The 19,865-nt window shown below is 46.0% G+C and overlaps 1 pseudogene; it reads right to left on the reverse strand.

The window, feature by feature from the left end:
* Positions 1-1,874: 1,874 nt before the first annotated feature.
* On the reverse strand, positions 1,875-14,632 carry LOC136540044 (FIP1[V]-like protein; annotated as a pseudogene).
* Positions 14,633-19,865: the final 5,233 nt, after the last annotated feature.

Below are 19,865 nucleotides of genomic sequence, written 5' to 3' on the forward strand. Positions count from 1 at the left end.
ACTGGGTACGCCCTTTTTTCTTAACACCATGAAGTACTGTTAGTATGGTCCACTATGCACCAGCATACGCATAAATAGTGCCCCTGGACACAACCTTTTGTATAAACAGCGGTAACCACCTGGATAGACACATGCAGTCATCTAAATTCTAAACAGCTAAAATAAGAGAGGACTTGTTCTGGACTCTGAGCCTGGTTTAGGCACTGAAAAAAAAAATACAACGTTCCTAGTGCAGAGTGCTTGCGAGCTGCAAGTTCCAATGTGCCATTTCAGTTTATATCCCTTTGTTTGCAATTGACAAAAAAGGTTAACACATACTACATCTGCCTAATGAGATAAGATTTTACTACAAAATAAACAAATGCTGCTAAAAAAAGGAACCACAAATGGAGCCATGGATGGGTGCATTAGTTTGTATCTCGTGAGACTTGTTTTAGCTTAAGAAAGGTGCAATTCCAGAAAGAATAAATATTTCATGGTCATTGCTGACCCCTCTAGGTAAATATTCAGTATTTAAGTTTAGTAGTATCTGAATTACTCTTAATCTAAATAAGGAAGTCATCTATAAGGGCACTTAAGCACCAGCATACTGCTTAAGCACTAAGCAATGAGTTAGCAGACTGCTTACCATATTTTAGAAGATTGCTACTAACTAAATGGCAACCTAGCAATTACTCTCTCTTCCAAATTATAAGACGTTTTGGCTTTTTCTACATACGTAGCTTTTGCTATGAACCTAGATATACACTATGTCTATATACATATTAAAAGCAATGTATTATCTCAGAATTTGGAACGGAGGGAGTAGTATGTAACTCATATAAGACAACCTACATAGTAAAGATAGACAAAAACGTTGAACTTCATGTAGGTCAAATAAGATTATTCACACCAACAGAGCCTTTAGTCCAAATTCCCAAGATCAGGATAGACTAGCGACAAAATCCAACAAGAACCGCACAAACCAAGCAAGATAGCTTTAATCGAAAAATAGCAATATAATACAGGAAAATATTTGGTGGGAACTATATTCTTGGTGGAATCTGAAACCCCCCTAAAAAGCATACTTAAAAGTTGAAGAAAACGAAACTTGGCACATCCATTCATATGGATTTTTCAGAAATTTTGCATCTCAACTTTTGAAGCATGTCCCATCCTTGGATGCACTATGGATGTACAAAGTTCCAATTAAAAAAAAGCTTTTAAGTATGCTTTTTTATGTTTTTTTCATAAGTCCCCCAAATACTTTCCAATATAGTACTGGCAATAATGATAGCAGTAAAAGAACTTGGTTTGTAGGTCTGTAGCTCTGGTGCATAAACAATTCTTCGATATGCTTCATATCAGGAATCATGCAGCTCCTATCTGAAGGTTATTTCATATCTATAACGTCAGAAATATCATAAAACAGTTCGTTTTTTTACTAAGGCAAACAATATAAGTCTAGATACCCGTGGAGGATTACTCAGGTCTTTGACAGAAAAGATTAACTATTATTTGCCAGCATTTGGAGATGGATGTGAAATGCAACTAAACCATGTTGCATCCCAACAAATTGAACAGCTTAAACTATAAGTGGCAAATGCTTTAGTGATAAAATGCTTATATTTAAGCAAACCGGTGTCATGGTTAGCAATTCCCATTTAGTCACTACACTAATGCTCACAAAGTTTTCTGATCTGTGCAGTTTAGTTGAATTTAGAATGCCTAAAAGAGTGGCTTGATATTTTTTTCATGTGGATGTGTGTGCCAGCAGAACACATCATGTCAGATATAAGAATGCAAAAGATGTAAAACCACAGATTGATAAAAGGTCGATATGTACAATTTTGTTGATTTTTTTCTCCTCAAAGTTTACCTTTATTTTTCTATCATTCAAGTGGATGTTATCAGCATTATCCAGCTCATGTTTTCTCCCAACAAAATGTTTGAAACTACAAATGGCTTCTGTATTAATTTTCTCTGTCGACTTATGCAGCTTCAAAGCATAAATCCTCCTATCACTGACAATGGATTGGCCATGCATCAATCTTCTTCCTTTCAGAAGTGGCAAATCAGCAAGAGTTTTTTGGGTCCACGGGACCCAGATCAGAATGAAGCTTCCTCTTAATTGGCAGAACAAAATGGCCTGTTTCAGCATAAGTATCAGTTTACAAAGCAGATCGAGGAATGTTGCCAATACAAAATGATGAATCATGCTGCTTGTTCTTTTGATGATACCCATGACAATTATTTTGTGCCATCTTAGCATTGCGGACTTTTTTGTTATTGATGCATCTGTTTCTTGAGCTCATAGAAGGGAAGCCAGTAGCAGGCCTGTCCCCCTCAGAATTGTTGAGGCCAGGATACAACTCAAGATGGTTAGCATGTCTGAAATGCCCGTCATTGCTTTTGGCAAATCTTCCTTTGTCTCTGTATCTGCCTCTTACCTCAGGACTCTGCCTTTCGCAAAATCTGTAGTCAGTGTAACGGGAAAATTCAACATCCACGCTACGGTCATCGATGGCTCTTCTCTTTTCCTGACTATACCTTTCTCTGTACATTCGTCCATCATCAGCATCAGGCATATCAGTATTTACCATTGAATGGTATATATGATCATGATCTCGCTGCCACTCATTGGCTGAAGAGAAGCACTCATCATCTTCTCCTTCACTGATGTCACATGACAAAGATTGCCTATGGTTGTAATTAGACTCATCGCTAAAGTAATGCTCGTCGTTTTTCAGCGCTATTCTTTCAAGAGGTGAATGCTTATAAGATTGATTGCAAACTGAATTGTGATAGTTGGTCCTCAGGGAAGATGAGCTAGATCTTCTCTTCTCATACTCCCTACCGTACCTACTAGGATAGCTATCTGTTGGTTTTTCTTTTTCAACAAATATAGCATTCCTTCCGTCATCCAAACTCTGTCTCCTCTGTCCTTTTCTTGTTTTATGTTGAGATTTAAGGTCTCGATCACTGTTGCAACCAACAAAAAGATCACGGGACTTGCCTCGTCCAGCGAAAGGAGCTTCACCCCTCCACAAAAGTTTAGATGCCACCTTTCTATCATCGACAGAAGGGGTATAACCACGACTGCAACTTTCACTATTTTCTCTGTCTGACTAACTTGAATAGCAATTAAAATCAGATTTGACATGCTCATCCTGAAGTTTGGTGTCTTCAACGAAGTCCCTGAAATCTGAATGTCTATTGGATCTCTTAAAATAGAGATTTTCTTTTGATTCTCCAGAAAGCGTATCAGAATAATCAGGACTACGAGATTGATTCCTTGCAAAATAAGAATCTCTTCTATCAAGTTTGCTCCCAACACCCTCTGAGGAACCTCCATCATGAACTTCCTTATCAACCACCCTGTCCACCAAAAAGCAAGAGCCCCTCAAATGTCTTTCACCAGGATGATCAATAGACATCAGCATGCAGTGCAATTAACAAGACAATCAGCTCAGTAATCAACTTGAGAAACACACAGGTAATGATAGGAACCGAGGTTCCTCCTCTGACCGAGCGTAGGTTGTAGCGGTGGGTGATCGGGGGTCGAGGCTTAAACCGCGATGGACCACGGCGGGGCGCCGTGATCTCGCGAAGGCAGAGGGTGGTGGGCTACAGTACCATCGCTACAGTACCACGGTACTGTTCATGGAAGGAAGAAGAGAGAAGGCGGCTAGGGTTTCTCCCGGCTCCCTGAGGAAGCCGGAAACAATAATTGTTTCTGTTTAATTTCCTCAATAGAGTTTACAGGTATTTATATGTCTCTGAATAATAATAGAAAATAACTCTAATATTATGTAAAATATGATAAATATGGGCCTTGAGCCCCCTAACCCGCCGGCATCCTCTAGCCTCTGCTGGGCCTTCGCCTGGAGTACTGGATGCCGGTCATAACAGGTAACCATCCTAAAAAGTGGCCCCAATATGGGTGTGTTTGGTTCGTTTCCTAGACAAGCTTGGCTAGCAAAACTAAGACAGGCTAGCTCTAGCCAGCTTTAGCCAATGCAAGCAGCACATGTTCGGTTGCCTGTACTGGCTAAGCCGGGCTAGGAATTGGTGTGTTTAGTTGTCTGGCTTGGCTTGCATAGAATCACCTCATCTTTGACATGGTAAGTTTACCCCTCTCACACATTCTGTTGAACACTTGCTGGGCATCATCTGTGGTTGCGTCCAGGTTGCTCCCATGGCCGTGGCCGGTTGCTCACGCGGTGGAGGTCCCAAGGCCGCCCACCAGCGTGTTGCCCACCAGCGCCTGCGGCACAAGCAGCAGCTGCAGCGGCATGTCCCAGCTGAACACCATCATGTTCTCATTCGTCGGCATGAAGCCGCAGTTGGAGAACGTGGACACCGTCGTGAACACCGAGAAGGTCCACACGTTCAGGGCCTTGCGCCGCAGCGTCTGCCTCGCACCGGGCGTGGCATAGACGTACGCCACGACGGCGACGACGCCCACCACGTGCACCACCAAGAGGATGTCCAGGACGATGAAGAACAGCATGGCTCGGTGGATCGACCACCGGGCGCGGCTTAGACGTACGCCACATTGACTCGGTGGATCAACCAACGCTCGCCCCGGCGGCTCGGCGGGGCCCCTCCTGCTCCTCCTCCACCTACGCCATGGCCAGGGACGCCTCCTGCTCGTCCTCCTCCGCCTCCTCGCCATGGCTGGGGAGCCGCCCCGCACGCCTGCCACCTCGCCTCCTCCGACGAGGACCTCCACGGATCTCCATGAGCACGGACCTCCGACGACGAGGACCTCCACGGATGCCACTGCCACCTCTGGTGACCACCTCCGGCGAACTTCCGGGCGGAGCCAGGCTGGGGGCGTGCCTTCACCGGTGCTTTCCCAGCTCGCATCGAAGGGACAGAGGTGAGAGGTGAGCAGAGGCGAGAGATGAGAGGTGAGCGCACACGCTGGCCAAGCCAGGCTACGCGAGAACGAGCGATGTGAGCGTTTCCAGCAAGCCAACTTATCCGTACGAAATGGGCTTGTGCAAACCTGGCTAGCAGGCCAAACAGGGAACCAAACAGGCCCAAGTTGCATTATGCAAGCCTAGCCAGGGGCTAAGCCAGGGAACCAAACACACCCTATGTAGCTTCAACTATGCATACCTTTCAGTAGCCACACCATTGTGATTTAACTTTGAGCTGTCATCTGAAGTGGATTGATTTGATGGCGAAAGCGTCATGTTTACCTGCTCAACCATATTAACTTGTTAGAATACAGCCAGAAGATATTGCTCAACCATACAAAAAAGACATTGATGAAACATACTTGAATCACAACATCTGAATCCCTTTGTATTGGACGCCACAAGTCTGCTGAAGGAACACGTTCGCACGCACTGCCTTCAACATGGATTGCTCTACCTTTTGGCTAGATTTACAAAACCAAGTTAGCTCTGATAGATTACACGTGAACATATGCTAATTCAAGACTTCATATTACCTTGCCAAGGCCATTTCTTCCTTCAGATCCAGAATCATTTGCTACCTTGGACATTGCTTTGACAGATTTCAGTTTGTATGATTCCTGAACGCAGAGATCATAAGATTTTGCTTAACAAGAAATATGGAAAGCATCCAAGGTTTATGCCTTACCTGCTCCAATCCTGATGTTTCATTTACAAGTGATCTAGCCCCTAACCTTAATTGTTTCTGCACAAAAAGAAGTGTTGTACTTAGCTCAATTATCATTTGACAGCTTAGAAACTGCTACACAAATGCTGATACGAAATAGCATGACCAAAGTACCATGGGCGTACCCAGTGCAGAGAGCTCCCGCTCTGTGCGGGGTCTGGGGAAGGGTGTCAGTGGCAAGCCTTACCCTCGCCTGTGCAATGCGAGGAGACCGATATTTTCTCCAGCCTTCTTCATCCAGACTAAAATTGAAGTAGTCAGTAAGATCCACCCCTTGCTGTCTCCAAGGCTTCTGTTGAAATGCATCAATGTCTATGTCGAAAATTGTGCTAAAGTAATATAACACAGTGTTAGGGTCAGCACTAAAGCTACTGCATCATACTTATGAGTTATGACATGAAGGCATGTTATATATACAAGCAAGCTAATTTATGCAGCTAGTAGTCAAGGACAATATTTTTTCTCTTTTGACACCTATAATAACAGAGAAGACCACTATAAAAACTACATGAATTACATGTTTTTGCATTCATACGAGAAGGAAGCTCACCCGTTTCTTGGCAAGGTAAAGTTATAATCACGCTGAAACACATGCTGGTGACCTCGATCGATTTGCCCCATGCTAGGTAATGGCGTTTTCTCAATAAGTCCCTTGCAATGGAGCCCACCAACCTGGAACAGCGCAGTCCAAACAAACAAAAAATAGATATGAGCTCGAATTGTCTAAACAAAAATATATGTGAGCCAATAGTGCTGCGGCTTGCATAGTTAGATGGAAACCACATTGCAATACATTCATCCAAATTGTTTTGCTCAGGAATGCATACATCATTAAGTAAACAACTGCAACACAGCAGCTTCGAGCTACATGTATCAGCACAGAGGAAATTGGAATAGAGAGCCAATCGACTTGAAGCTCACGAGAAGTTTGCGTATGATTGGCAGTAACCCACATAATACATGCAATGTGCCACAGCACCGGAGTATCTAGAGCCTCCCCTGAATTAACTGCATCTATTAATACTCCAATTTCGCACTACAGCACCAATACGGAATCTTAATAAAACCAATAATTCAGCCAATTCAAGAATATACCGTTGCCCAGCCGCCATCGTTAACAGATGAACCCTTCACACGGTTGCCCGTATCACCCCCCTCCTCATCCTCATCCACGCATCCCTCGCCGCGCCCCACAGCGGCAGTGGCGCGCTGGTGTCCTCGTTCAGCACGATGCGGAGGCCATCATCGCTCTCCTCGTCGCTGCTGCTGTAGCCCACAGTCCCGTCGCCCAAATCCACCGCCTCGTTCGCGTCGGGCTCTGGGACCTCCCCCTCGCCGTCGGTGACCGGGTCGGAATCCCTCGCGTTTGAGCCGCCACTCTCCCCTGCGGCGGCGAGCGCGGCGGCGACCTGCTCGTCGAGGTCCGCGTAAAGGTCCTCGACGTCGTCGACATTGTTGTCGTTGGCGGATACCGCGACGGCGGCGGCAGCGTCCAATGAGTCAGCCATGGAGCGGCGCAGCAGCAGAGGGAGCGCGGGTGAGGCGCAAAAACCTTGGACCGCCGCTGCTTGAAACCTAAAACCCCAGAACTTGCGGAGGCATTCAGGGCCAGGCAAGTGGGCGCACAGATTGGTGATGGGGCCTGAAGTAGTGTGGGGCGTTCTCTCAAACTTCTCACGGGTGACGGGCCGCATTCACTCAGATATTTTGGGCTCGGGTAAATGCTACAGCATTCTGCAGATTTTTCGTGAAATTGAATGGATTCAGAGCGTGCCCCCTTTCAAAATTTTAGACCTGATTTGAACTCAATTTAGTTGTTTGTTTGTTAAATTAAATTACTAAAAATATGCTCGAATTAACTGCTTTGTTCTACGCTCCTTGAGTGATTCTACGGGGACGGGGAAGATCTTTCAACAAACCAGCGTTATTCTAGGGAAAAGTTTACTTCAGCATTTGAACCAAATTTAGATATATTCAAATATTATACAACCAATGGAACAACCATCACAATCATGTGCACAGGTAGAATCTCGAGTGATATCAAGTGGCGCAGTAAGCCAATAACCAAGAGTTGATGTACAGCATTTACAGAACTTGTTTCCTACAATAAAAATCGGCAGTCTGTAATTCTGTATTGTGTATGCTTTCAATATGTCCTATACTAGATCACAACAACCCGGTTCAAAACTGCAATGCAGCAATCTGTCAACTTTGGAGGTACAATGGTGAAACAGTGTTGCTTGCTGCTTCGCCTAATCTCGATTCCAGTCAATGGCGTTCTTCAGCAAACTGGATCTGTTCAAGTGGTGTAAACTGGGCAGTGCTCCTGTTCCTAGAAAACCGGTAGCCCAGAAAGATGGAGATGCAAATGGCTACCACTGAAAGAAGTAAAGCAAAGGCAGTTGCAGCATCCCAAGAGCGATTAGGAGCTGGACGGTAATATGCAGCTTCTGATGAAGGTTGTATATCCAAAACCAACCAGTTACAGCTTGCTGAGTAATGATCGGAGTTGCTCCATGCTTTGCCATCAGTTGGGTACCAAAAGGCTACGGCCATATTGCTGGGATGTCCTATTGTGAACTGTGCATCCTGCATCGCCAAAGGAGCATTTGATTACTATATTTGGTTAGGGTAAATACAGTAAAACATAAAACTTCAAGCAGGTTAAATTGATATATCAGAAGGTATCATGTCAGTCAGTTCACATTTTTTGAAATAGGTCACATCGGCCCATCATAAGTACAGATGAGGTGGATTTGTCAAAGCACCCTGGGCACAAGATGCCTGTTTTTCTTTCGGTTGTGTACCTTAACAGTTCCACAGATTGATAATGGCATGGTTGCATCACAGTAGAGACCAGATAACTAGGAATTCATCCAGAATATGTGTTGTCTACTAAGAAAATTGTGTTAATGTTGCTTCACGCAGTTTATATACAGATTTATGATTTAAGTTGCCATTAACTAACTGAAATATGATAGTGCAGGCACTCATACTGCAGTATCTTGAATGTAATGTGTTAGTGGATAAGTACCTGCTGAAATTGATCCATTGTTCTTAAGGGTCTTGAAAACTCAAAATAATATGTGCCCTTCTCATCTTGTTTTCCGTAAGGATTATCATCATCAACGAAGCCTGGAAGAAGATTTCAAATAGCCATTAGATAATAAATTTAACTTGCATGTATTTGCCATTGGTCAACTTTCAATTAAGGTATACTGATGACTAGCCAAGTTACATTGTCGAGAGTTTATGTTTCCATATTGTTGCAGTGGAAGTCCATTGCTTGTTTTAAAAATATATATGCAGTTGGAGAAAAGGGGCATTAAGAAGATTAAAGCATGCAAACTCAAGTTGTGAACTCTCAGAAGATGATCTCCATATGTTATGTTCTTTAGAATTCATAACCAAACCAAGTATGAAGTAAAGATAAAAGAGAAATGAGTCTGATGGTATGCCTGAATGGACGGTAAGTGAACTGTGCCACCAAACCCCGTGCCAATCATTTTGGGCATTTGAATTGTTCTCTGAAACAAGTTTTGTCCCAAACAAAGTTCAATAAAAAAAAGGTTAGTAGGAAAATAACCAAACATATAATCCATACATGATGATTTCTGAATTTTATAAGCATGTCTACCTTTAGGGCCCACTCCATCAAGGTATCGGCAATGTGGATTCCATGCATAGACATCAACAAGGTGACCAAATCTAAATAAAGAAATACTCTAACCATAAGTTTCTATTCATACAATACATAAGTACACGACCATCATGCAGCAAAGTAGAACATAGTTACCTGTCGTTTCCATTCCCAGCTGCATTATCTATGTGATTGCCACCGTAAAGTCGTCCAGGAATAGCATTTCCAATTGAGAAGTGCATAATGTCAACCTCATGACCTCTACAACTTTTACTTGTGCATGAACTTGGCACATCTTTGCATCCTCCCATCTAAAAAGGCCAAACAGTATAATGTTTGGCATACATTATACAATAACCAATAAGAAAGAGTACAAAAGGCATTGTCCAGAAATACAAAAAGGAGCTATTATACATAATAATGATAAAAAAAAAAGCTCAATGCATGCATGAAATTACACTTGTAATGGTTCATAGCTGGAAGCAACCCAAACTTACATTGTAAAATGTGGCTTTCTCTCCAACTTGGAACATCAGAGCAACAGAAGGGCATTTGTTACTTTCCCTGTGTTCATGAACAGGTGAACCAAAAGCAATGTTTAAATTAATAGTGGAAGGCTAAAATCCACTTTGAGAATGAAATCGTTCTCTTTTTTTTTCTTTTTTTTTCCGACCACGCCGAAGCGCGTTTTTCATTAAGAAGAAAGGAGTTTCAAACAACAACTTGGAGACGGTAATCCAAGGTTACCGGACTCCAACGAACAACGAGCACCATAAAGCGATTACATAGCAACTAATTTGCGACTAAAACACACGAAGCAGCCGGGAAGCCTCACATCCTGGCCACGAGTGAGCGGAGGCGCCTGAACCCGGCCGTGCACCAGGCTTCCACCTCGTCCTGCACCAATAACGCGAGCTGCTGAGCCGTGGTTATCGAGCTGTTGAAGGTTTTTGCATTACGCTCCTTCCAAAGCGCCCAGCCGATGAGGAAGAAGAATGAGTCAAAGCCACGACGCTGCTGCTTTGGGATGAGCTTCTTGTTTTTTAACCACCAATGCAAGGTCGGTTCCTGGCTGGGTACAATGGAGTCTTGCAGGTGCAGCTTGCACAGCCAAATGTGCCAAACCACACGGCTGAAGGAGCATCCAAGAAGAATGTGGTCCATCGTTTCCACTTCTTGATCATACTGGAATGTTGTAGGCCGTGCCGAAATCGACGCTCGGCCGTCCAACACCTGTCATGCATGACCAGCCAGAAGAAGAAGCGCACTCGCGGCGGCGCACCGGTCTTCCAGATCTGTCTTGCGCCCAGCGGAGTGGAGCAACCGAGGAACATGGCGCCGTACGCCGAGGCCGCCGAGTAAGCCTGATCCTCAGAGAACTTCCAAGTGATAGTGTTTGGGTTTGGCGTGAGTTGTACCCCCTCAATGAGGTCGCGGAGCTTACCAAACTCAATTAGCAGCTGTACTGTTGTCGGCGATGTAATGTGCTGTACCCATGCATCATCAATGATAGCCTCAGCTACTGTCGCCCTTCTCTTTCGCGACGTAACCGCAGCAAAAAAGGTCGGTGCAATGTCCTGAACACAGGAGCCCTGCAGCCAGCGGTCCGTCCAGAAAAGGGTCGATCTCCCGTCGCCCATGGTGAAAACCGTTGCTGCCTGGAACAGAGCAAGCGCAGCTGTGTCCTTGGTGTTTGTAGCTATCCCTGCGACGCGTTCCTTCCAAAGCCACCGCGTCCGCAAAGCGACACCGGCCCTGGTCAGATCCGCAATGCCCAGGCCGCCCAGCTCCTTGGGACGACAGACAATTGTCCAGGCCACCTTGCAGCGATCGCCAGCCACCGAGTCGGAGCCTGCCCAGATAAAAGCTCGTCGAAGCTTGTCGATACATCCAATTGCCCAAGGCGAGAGACAGAGTGCGATGGAGGCATGGATCGGAATTGCTGATAGCGTTGCCTGGACAAGAGCAGAGCGTCCAGCAGTATTTAGCAAATTTCCTTTCCAACCCGGAATCCTTGCTGCGACCTTATCAAGCAGTGGTTGTTCGTCCGCACGCTTCAGCTTGCGAACCGAGAGCGGAATACCCAAGTAGCGGCAAGGGAAGTCCTGAATGGCGCAGGCCAGGATGTCCTGAATGCGTAGTATTTCCTGATCAGAGCAATGAATAGGCGTGGTGACACTTTTCGGCAAGTTGGAGAACAGTCCCGAGGCAAGGCCGAAGATGTTGAGCGTAGCCATGACCACCCTTAGGTCATTCTCTGTGGGCTTGATGAATAGCAAGAGGTCATCAGCGTAGAGACTTACGCGAGAAGCAGCAATACCACTGATGGGCGACAAGTGGCCCCGCGTCTCCACCCAGACCAGTAGGCGGTTGAGGACCTCCATGACAAATACGAACAGCAGTGGCGACAATGGGTCCCCTTGGCGGAGTCCCCTGGCATGGCAAATACGTCTGCCTGGATGACCATTGAGCAGTATTCTGGTACTGGCCGTAGACAGAATGGTAGATATCCAATTTCTCCATCTTTGGCCAAATCCCATGTGCTGTAGGATCTCAAGGAGGAAGGATCATGCAACTGTATCGAAAGCCTTTGCAATGTCGACTTTCAGCATGACACAAGCTGCTTTCTTGACGTGCATAGCCTTGCATATGAGTTGGACGTTCCTGAAGTTATCATGAATGCTTCTCCCCTTGATAAAGGCACTTTGATTTTGTAGGACAAGGTGATCTGCCACCACAGCTACCCGACGTGCCAAGCACTTATGATCTTGCTGAAACTGTGTATGAGGCTAATGGGCCGGTAGTCTCCGATTCCAGACGGGTTGGGCCGCTTCTTTAACAGGACCATATACGCGCCATTTAAGTGATGGAAGCTTCTGAAGTCGAGTGACCAGAACGCGTTGATGGCGTGCATAATGTCGGTTTTGATAATGTCCCAAGTCGACTTATAGAACGCGGCCGTAAATCCATCCGGCCCCGGCGCTTTGTCATTTGGCAGCTCTCTGATGGTGGGCCAAACCTCATCTTCAGTGAAAAGAACCTCCAGGGCGTCCAAGTCCACGGACGGCAGCCCAATAGCCTCGAAGGCAATCCTTCTGGTCCGTTCAAAATTAACGCCCAGAATGGTATTATAATGGTTGTACAGAGCATCTTCCATCTCACGATCATTTATAAGCTGTGACCCATCTGAAATAATTGAGTCGATATGGTTGTGCCTGTTGCGATGACATGCTTGAAGGTGGTAAAATTTTGTATTTGCGTCTCCTTCTGCTAGAAAGAGGATTCTAGAGCGTTGTCGCGCAATGGTGCGGGACAACGAAGCTAGGCCAAGCACCTGACGTTTGAGGGCACAGTGTAAGTTGAACTCCCAGGAGTCTAACGGCCTTCTCTCTTGCTCACCATCAAGGCATAAGATAACCTCCCTCGCCATCGCAAGCTGCATTCTGATATTACTGAGCTTGGAATTGCTCCAGCTACGTAGAGCCTTGGCCACATTACGGAGTTTGTGGTCCAGGATGCGGAAAGGATCAGCGCCGATCGGAGTAGACGCCCATGCGGCAGCGACGACCTCCATGTTTCCCGGTAGCTTGATCCAATACGGCTCGAACTTGAACCTTCGTTTTGCCCCATTGTAGACATGGTGATGCAGCAGCAGAGGGCAGTGATCAGAACAGTCGGAGGAGAGCGGTTTGAGGACATGGTTGGGGAAGGCAGACAACCAATCCGCCGTGGCGAACATTCTATCCAGGAGCTCCAGTGTTGGCTGTTCTCTGCGGCTGGACCAAGTATATAATCTCCCCACCATGTTGATTTCCTCGAGCTGTAGCTGGTCCAGGAAAGCCCGGAAACGCCGCATACTGCGCCTATCAAGCCTGTCATTATTTTTATCCTGTGCCCGATAGATCATATTGAAATCGCCACATAGGAACCAAGGGCCCAAGGAGGCGGCCCTGAACTGTCGCAGCTCATCAAGGAACTCGATCTTGTCTGAATCAAGCTGAGGCCCGTATACGACTGAGATCCACCAGGGCTGACCCAACAGAGCCCTGCTGGAGAATCTGGCGGTCAGGGAGAATCTGCCCCTGTGTAGAGAGTCCACCGACCAGCAATCACGTGCCTCATAAGGCACAATCAATCAAATCAAACCAGCAACATGCCTTAAAGAAGACCAAGGCAATGGGTGGGGGGTTGTCATGCCAGGGTATACTCAATCCAGTTAAAACACCATCTGGCCTTAAAGAAGACCAACACGATAAGAAAAGCTGTTATGATACTAGTACTATTTAACAGAACAATCGAGAACCATGTATAAATCTATAGGCCTCCCATCAACTGACAATGTCAAAGTTAAAGGACAAACAGATCGTGATGGATTTGTGCATCAAAACAATATAGGAGTAGCTGATTGGTTGTCCAACGTCTCTGAACTAAAAGAGTGGCCATAAAGAGCACTACAACCTCCACTATCGCTCTATCCGCACTGGTACAGATGTAGTAACACAGAAAGAAGGCGAAAGTACCCTTTAGTGTAAGCGTAAGCCCCATCAACCTGAAGCAAGAAGAAGACGTTGACATCATCATGCACAGCCTGCACAGCCAACTTCCGAAGTTAATAAAGCACCACTTCGGAAACATCAAGGTTTCAAAGTATTAGTAGAAAACTGAACTCGATCATCTAGCTAGCTATTCCAGATAAATCTAATATTTTGCTTCTCCAAACAGCAAAATGCTAAAAGTCCATGATTCGGCTTATCGGACCCCATTTCGACAACAGTCAGTTCTGAATCTAATTGCGATCAGCCTAACTTCTCGTGATTCACATGTTTCGCTATGGGGGAGAGGAAGAGAAAGAGAAGACAACGAAGAAGAGAGCCTGGAAGAGGCGAACCTTTACGGCGACCTTGCCGCCTGAGTAGGCCTTATCTTCGTCTGGATCGAGCGCCGGCAGCAGCGCGAACTCCGAGGCCTCGACGCTGTCCCAGTCGTCGCTGTGCCCGTCCACGGTCACCTCCCCGGGGCGGAACTCCGCGAGCACGTGCCCGCTGCCTCCGGCGCAGGTGGGCGCCTCGCCATGGTGCTCGTGCGCGGTGGTAGCAACCGCGAGGGCCGCCGCGGCGAACAGGATGACGAGTAGCCTCATCATGCAGGGACGAGCAGATCGAAGCTTCGTGGTCGACCGGAGTCACACTGCAGGAGGCTCCTTCCGTGATCGGGGCAGCAAGATCGATAGGTCGAGATTGGTCAAGTCAGCCTAGCCCACGCAGCGGCAGCGGCGGCGTCGTGGAGAACAAGGAGGCGTCCGTCGCCGGCCTGGTTGGGGCTGAATTTTCGCTTCAGCTCGTGAACAGCAGGAGTTGACGGGAGTACCCCTGTGGGCTGTGGCCCTGTGCCCCACCTAGCATTCAGCTTTTGATAGCCACGTGGAACTCACGGTTGAACTATAACAGTGTTCTAAGATTGTCTACAGTGTTAGCGGTGATGAAAAAAATTCAATTGCTTGAACTCCTCCACACTCAGAGGGCACGTTTGGATGACGTAGGAACCTGTTCTATTAGCTTCTATACGTGGATTAGTGGACTAACAATTAATTTATAATTAGTGGACTAATAATTAGTTCATCTATTGATGCTTAGAAACTTAAAAATTAGTCAACTAGTTGTTAATTCTATAGATCTAAACAGGGCCTCCCTATCAACACTGATACTTTCTTGTATGTGGACCCTAATTGTTCATCTATTTCAAGCGTCGAATACAATATTTTATTGTTAAGTGCCGAGGAACGAACATGCATCAGGTTCGGATCATGTGAATTTGAAGTTAGCATATGAAAGATCCTAATATGGCTAGAGAGGGGGTGAATAACCTATTTAAAAATCTATAAACCAACTAGAGCAATTTGATTAGTATGACAAATAGCAAAAAACAAACTTGCTCTAGCTCTACAAGGGTTGCAAGCCACATATCCAACAATTCTAGTTGCTATGATCACTAGACACACAATTTACTAAGTCACTACTCTCTAAGAGCTCTCACACTTGTTACACTAAAGAGCTCTACTAGATGAATTTAAGCTACAAAGCAACCTCTCAATTCTAGCTACACTAAAGAGCTTACTACAACTAGTTTGCGGGTATATAAATGAGTAAGTAAGGTGATTATACCGTCGCGTAGAGGAGTGAACCAATCACAAGATGAATATAAACTCAATCACCGGGAGAATACCAAAGGGCAAGAGACAACCAATTTTCTTCCGAGGTTCACCTGCTTGTTAACACGCTATGGCCCCGTTGTGTCGACCAATACTTGGTGGTTCGGCGGCTAAGAGGTGTTGCACGAACCTCGTCCACACAATTGAACACCGTAAAAACCTACCCACAAGTAAGGTAAGTCAATGACACAAGCAATCCACTAGGGGTATCTTTCGGCGCTCCGTCAGGAAAGGCACAAGTCCCCACACAATCACCGGGAGATGGCCACGAACAATCACCAACTCGTGTCAATCCTCCTCCGCTGCACCAAACCGTCTAGGTGGTGGTAACCACCAAGAGCAACAAATAAATCCCACAGCGAAACACGAATACCAAGTGCCTGTAGATGCAATCACTCAAACAATGCACTTGGATTCTCTCCCAATCTCACAAAGATGATGAATCAATGATGAAGATGAGTGGGAGGCTTTGGCTAAACTCACAAGGTTGCTATGTCAATACAAATGGCCAAGAGAGTAAGCAAGAGCCGGCTGAAAGAATCAAGATACCCAAGAGAGGGGTGAATTGGGCTAAATCTAAATTTCTTTGCAATAATTAAATCCTACGGTTAGCCCAATTAACTCATTGTGCCTAGAAAGTGTTTCTAATGTTCTACCGCACAAAAAGTCTTGCAATCTAAGTTCCAATCCTACTCTAGCATGGCAATTCTATGAATGTAAAGATAAGTATTGAATTGCTCAAAGTAAATACTCAAAATAAAGAGAGAAGGAGGAACGCGGCGATGTTTTACCGAGGTATCGGAGAGTCCCCACTCCCCACTAGTCCTCGTTGGAGCACCCGTACAAGGGTGTAGCTCCCCCTTGATCCACGCAAGGATCAAGTGCTCTTTACGGGTTGATTCTTTGACACTCCGTCGTGGTGAATCACCCACAACCGCTCACAACTTGAGTTGGGTCATCCACAAGCACCACCGGATGATCACCAAGCTCCCAATCACCACCAAGCCATCTAGGTGATGGCGATCACCAAGAGTAACAAGCACAAACTCTCACTTGACCACGACAAGCCTAATGAGAAGGGTGGATGCACACTTTGCTACTCTTGATCTCACTAATGAGGGCTCTTTTTGGAATTCTCAAATCTCAATCACCTCACTAGAACTTTACTCTTCTTGGCACTCTCAAAGGTGTTTCTCAGCTGTTGGAATGAGCAAAAGTACCCCCACACACGAATAGAGGAAGTATTTATAACATGGGCTGAAAAACGAACCGTTATATGCCTCTGCGGGGTGACCGGACGCTCCGGTCATGTTGACCGGACACTCTGGTCAGTTCACCCCAAATTCCAGTGATCAAATGGTGATCGGACGCGTCCGATCGAGATTTTTCCTCTCTGGAAAATTACTGGAGTCGACCGAACGCTGGGACTCAGTGTCCGGTCAACACGGACCGGACGCGTCCGGTCATGAGTTTCCCTCTCTAGAACCTTACTGTAGTCGACCGGACGCTGGCCCTCAGCGTCCGGTCACTTCCAAATGACTTCACCTAGATCAAATAAACTGATCGGACTCTGCGCCAGCGTCCGGTCACACCGAAGCCAATATTCGGTCAGTATTTGACCCTCCATTCACTTCCAACTCTCGATCATATGTGAATAAAGTTTGCTCCAATGGATCTAAGGGCTATTTTAGAGCTACCTAGTGCTAGATTTAGCAAGTGTGCACCACACCTAACTCACTAGACTCTCCTAGGTCAAGCTACCCGTCCATACCCCCTTAATAGTACGGCCAAAGGAAAAATAAAGTCATAAACTACTCTAAGTGTCTCTTCAACACCAAATGACACTTAGAACTAGTCCATCCTTAACCTTGTCGTCCATCCTTTGAAAACTGAAACGATTTCCATCGTAGGGTCATGACCACCATGATTGCCCAATCGATCTCCATTACCGTGACCTAACTTAATTGCCTCTGCAAAACATATGTTAGTTATAGTAATCATATATTATCATTAATCACCGAAACCCAACTAGGGGCCTAGATGCTTTCAATCTCCCCCTTTTTGGTGATCGGTGACAATACTCCTCGAGTATGTGAAAGAGTTGAGGTTTTTAACATGTTTGGTTCATATAAGCTTTTGACAATAAGAACAAAAGAGTTAGGCAAGCTTATATGACCCAAGCCAACATAATGTACTCAAAAGATGTGAAATAAGCATGAGTACAAGTAATAAAGCTCAGTTGCATCGGAGTAAAACGCGGAAGCAAAGCAAATGAGCATAGCACAAGTGATATGACATATAAATAATTCAAAGTAGAGAGCACACATGTCATATATCACGATCACGTAGATATCACTATCACATAGATATAGTTTGATGCATAAAAGTAAACACGAATGCATAATAGTGTATCACACATAAAACTCCAAATGTAATAGATAATCTAATAGATAAACTAAGCTCCCCCTAGATATGTCGCTCCCCCTAAGACTAACATACTCGATCCATCTCTCTCTTTAGTGTCAAACACCAAAACCTAAAGGTCGGTCGGCGGGGCTATAGCAGATGAGTTGGGCGCTGAAGTACGAGGAGCAAGGGCTAGAATTGAGTGCCATCATCATCCAAACCAGAGCTCTAAGCAGTCTGATCCTCTGTAGCTGGAAGCGACGCTGAAGCAGTCTAGGTCGGATCAACAACTAGAGCTGTTGTAGACTGTGCAGGTATGACTGAAGCAGCCGGCTCTGATGATGCCACTGGGGAAGGGATCGTCTCTGTAGTCCTGGTAATAGGTGAAACTATAGAAGGACCTAGGACATGCAAATATGGTGGAGTAGGCTACCCTATCAACTCACTGAAAGTCGCTCCAAGACTCCTGGAGACTGAGGTATCTGGCACTAGTAGCGAGGAAGTCTGAGTCAGTGTGAAGCACGTCTGAAGAGGTGTGAACTGCGGGGCTAACACTAGCGAGGCAAACCACTGGGACACCTACTTTGTAGGTGAAGCAAACTATGCTAGTGGCTATCCCTGACTCTGAAGCCCACTAGTCTATAAAGCTAGAGTCATAAAAGTGGTGGCAGGCTGACCAAGCTGGGGTGAAGGCTGTGGCAGTGGAACCCCAACAGTTGTCACTACATGCTGCATAAATCCAAGGAGCTATTGCTGATGCATGGCCTGCTGCTGCTACTGTATGGCCTACTGCTGCCGCTGAAACTCATCCTGCCGAGTCTGAACTGTGCAAAAGTGGCAGCGGTCTTCTGAGCCTGGCGAGCCTGATCCTGCCTCATCCGCTCAAGTATGGCAAGTAGAGCGGGGTCTGTCTGCGATGCAGGTAGAGCTAAACTGAAGCTACCAGCCTCATGGTCATGTCGACGTGGAGGCATCTAAGGAATGTCCCGGTAGTCTTCATCTGAGCTATCACTAGGCTTGCTCTCGACCATCCCCTCCTGCTGAGCATCAAGCTCCTCCTCCTCTATAGCTACTATGCCCCTGATAGTCTCACCCTGCTGAGCTATAGTCTTTGGCACCTCTAGACATCGGCTCGGCTGGCTGGGTGTCCTCACTGTACTATGTCGGATCATCTGAGTCATGTTGTATGTAGGGAACTCTGTAGTAGCACCACTGTACTCTGCCAGCATCTCTGGTGGCCTCACAGTAACTGCCCTGTGGATCAGGAATGTAATCCAGTGAGCATATAGAAGCTACCTATGACCTCTGAACCCCTCTGCAATAGTATCCTCCATCTCTGATAGAAGGAGATACCAAATGTCAAACACTGTCTGCTGCATCAGAGAGTTCAGTAACCATAACTGTATGCGAGTTAAGCCCTCGCGATACCCCATCCTCGAAAGCAGTGTCCTCCTCATAATGACATCAAGCACTCTAGCAGTGGGAGTGAGATCACTAGATGTCCTGCTAGACCCCTCGCCGAATGGCTCTGTGAAGCAAAGGTGGACTAGATCTGTAGGGGGCACCACACCGCTATGAGGGTGTCTAGGGGGCGCTGTCTGTCCATAGCAAACCTCATGTAGCCGGACGGGCTACTCCTAAACCCTGAGTATCTCTCTGACCCTAGTGCTCGTCAGCCTGTAATCTCTACCACTGAATGCAAAGTGTATAAATCTGTGTTGTGGGTCAATCCAGAGTATAGCATAGAACTGATGGACCCAAGATAGAACATATAAGCCTGTCTATCCAAGTAAATCTATCAGCCCTGGCAGGTAAGATAGGTAGGGGCGAATATGCTCTCCAGCTGCTGCTACAATGGTCTCAACGTTACACACCCTCTGAGATCTGAATACTGCCCTACTATTAAGATATGCATTATAAAAATCTTTCTGCAGAGGTGTGTAGAAACCCTCTGAAGCACGTTCATCCTGCCTCGGT

Source organism: Miscanthus floridulus, chromosome 2 (assembly GCF_019320115.1).
Source record: "Miscanthus floridulus cultivar M001 chromosome 2, ASM1932011v1, whole genome shotgun sequence".
Taxonomy (NCBI): domain Eukaryota; kingdom Viridiplantae; phylum Streptophyta; class Magnoliopsida; order Poales; family Poaceae; genus Miscanthus; species Miscanthus floridulus.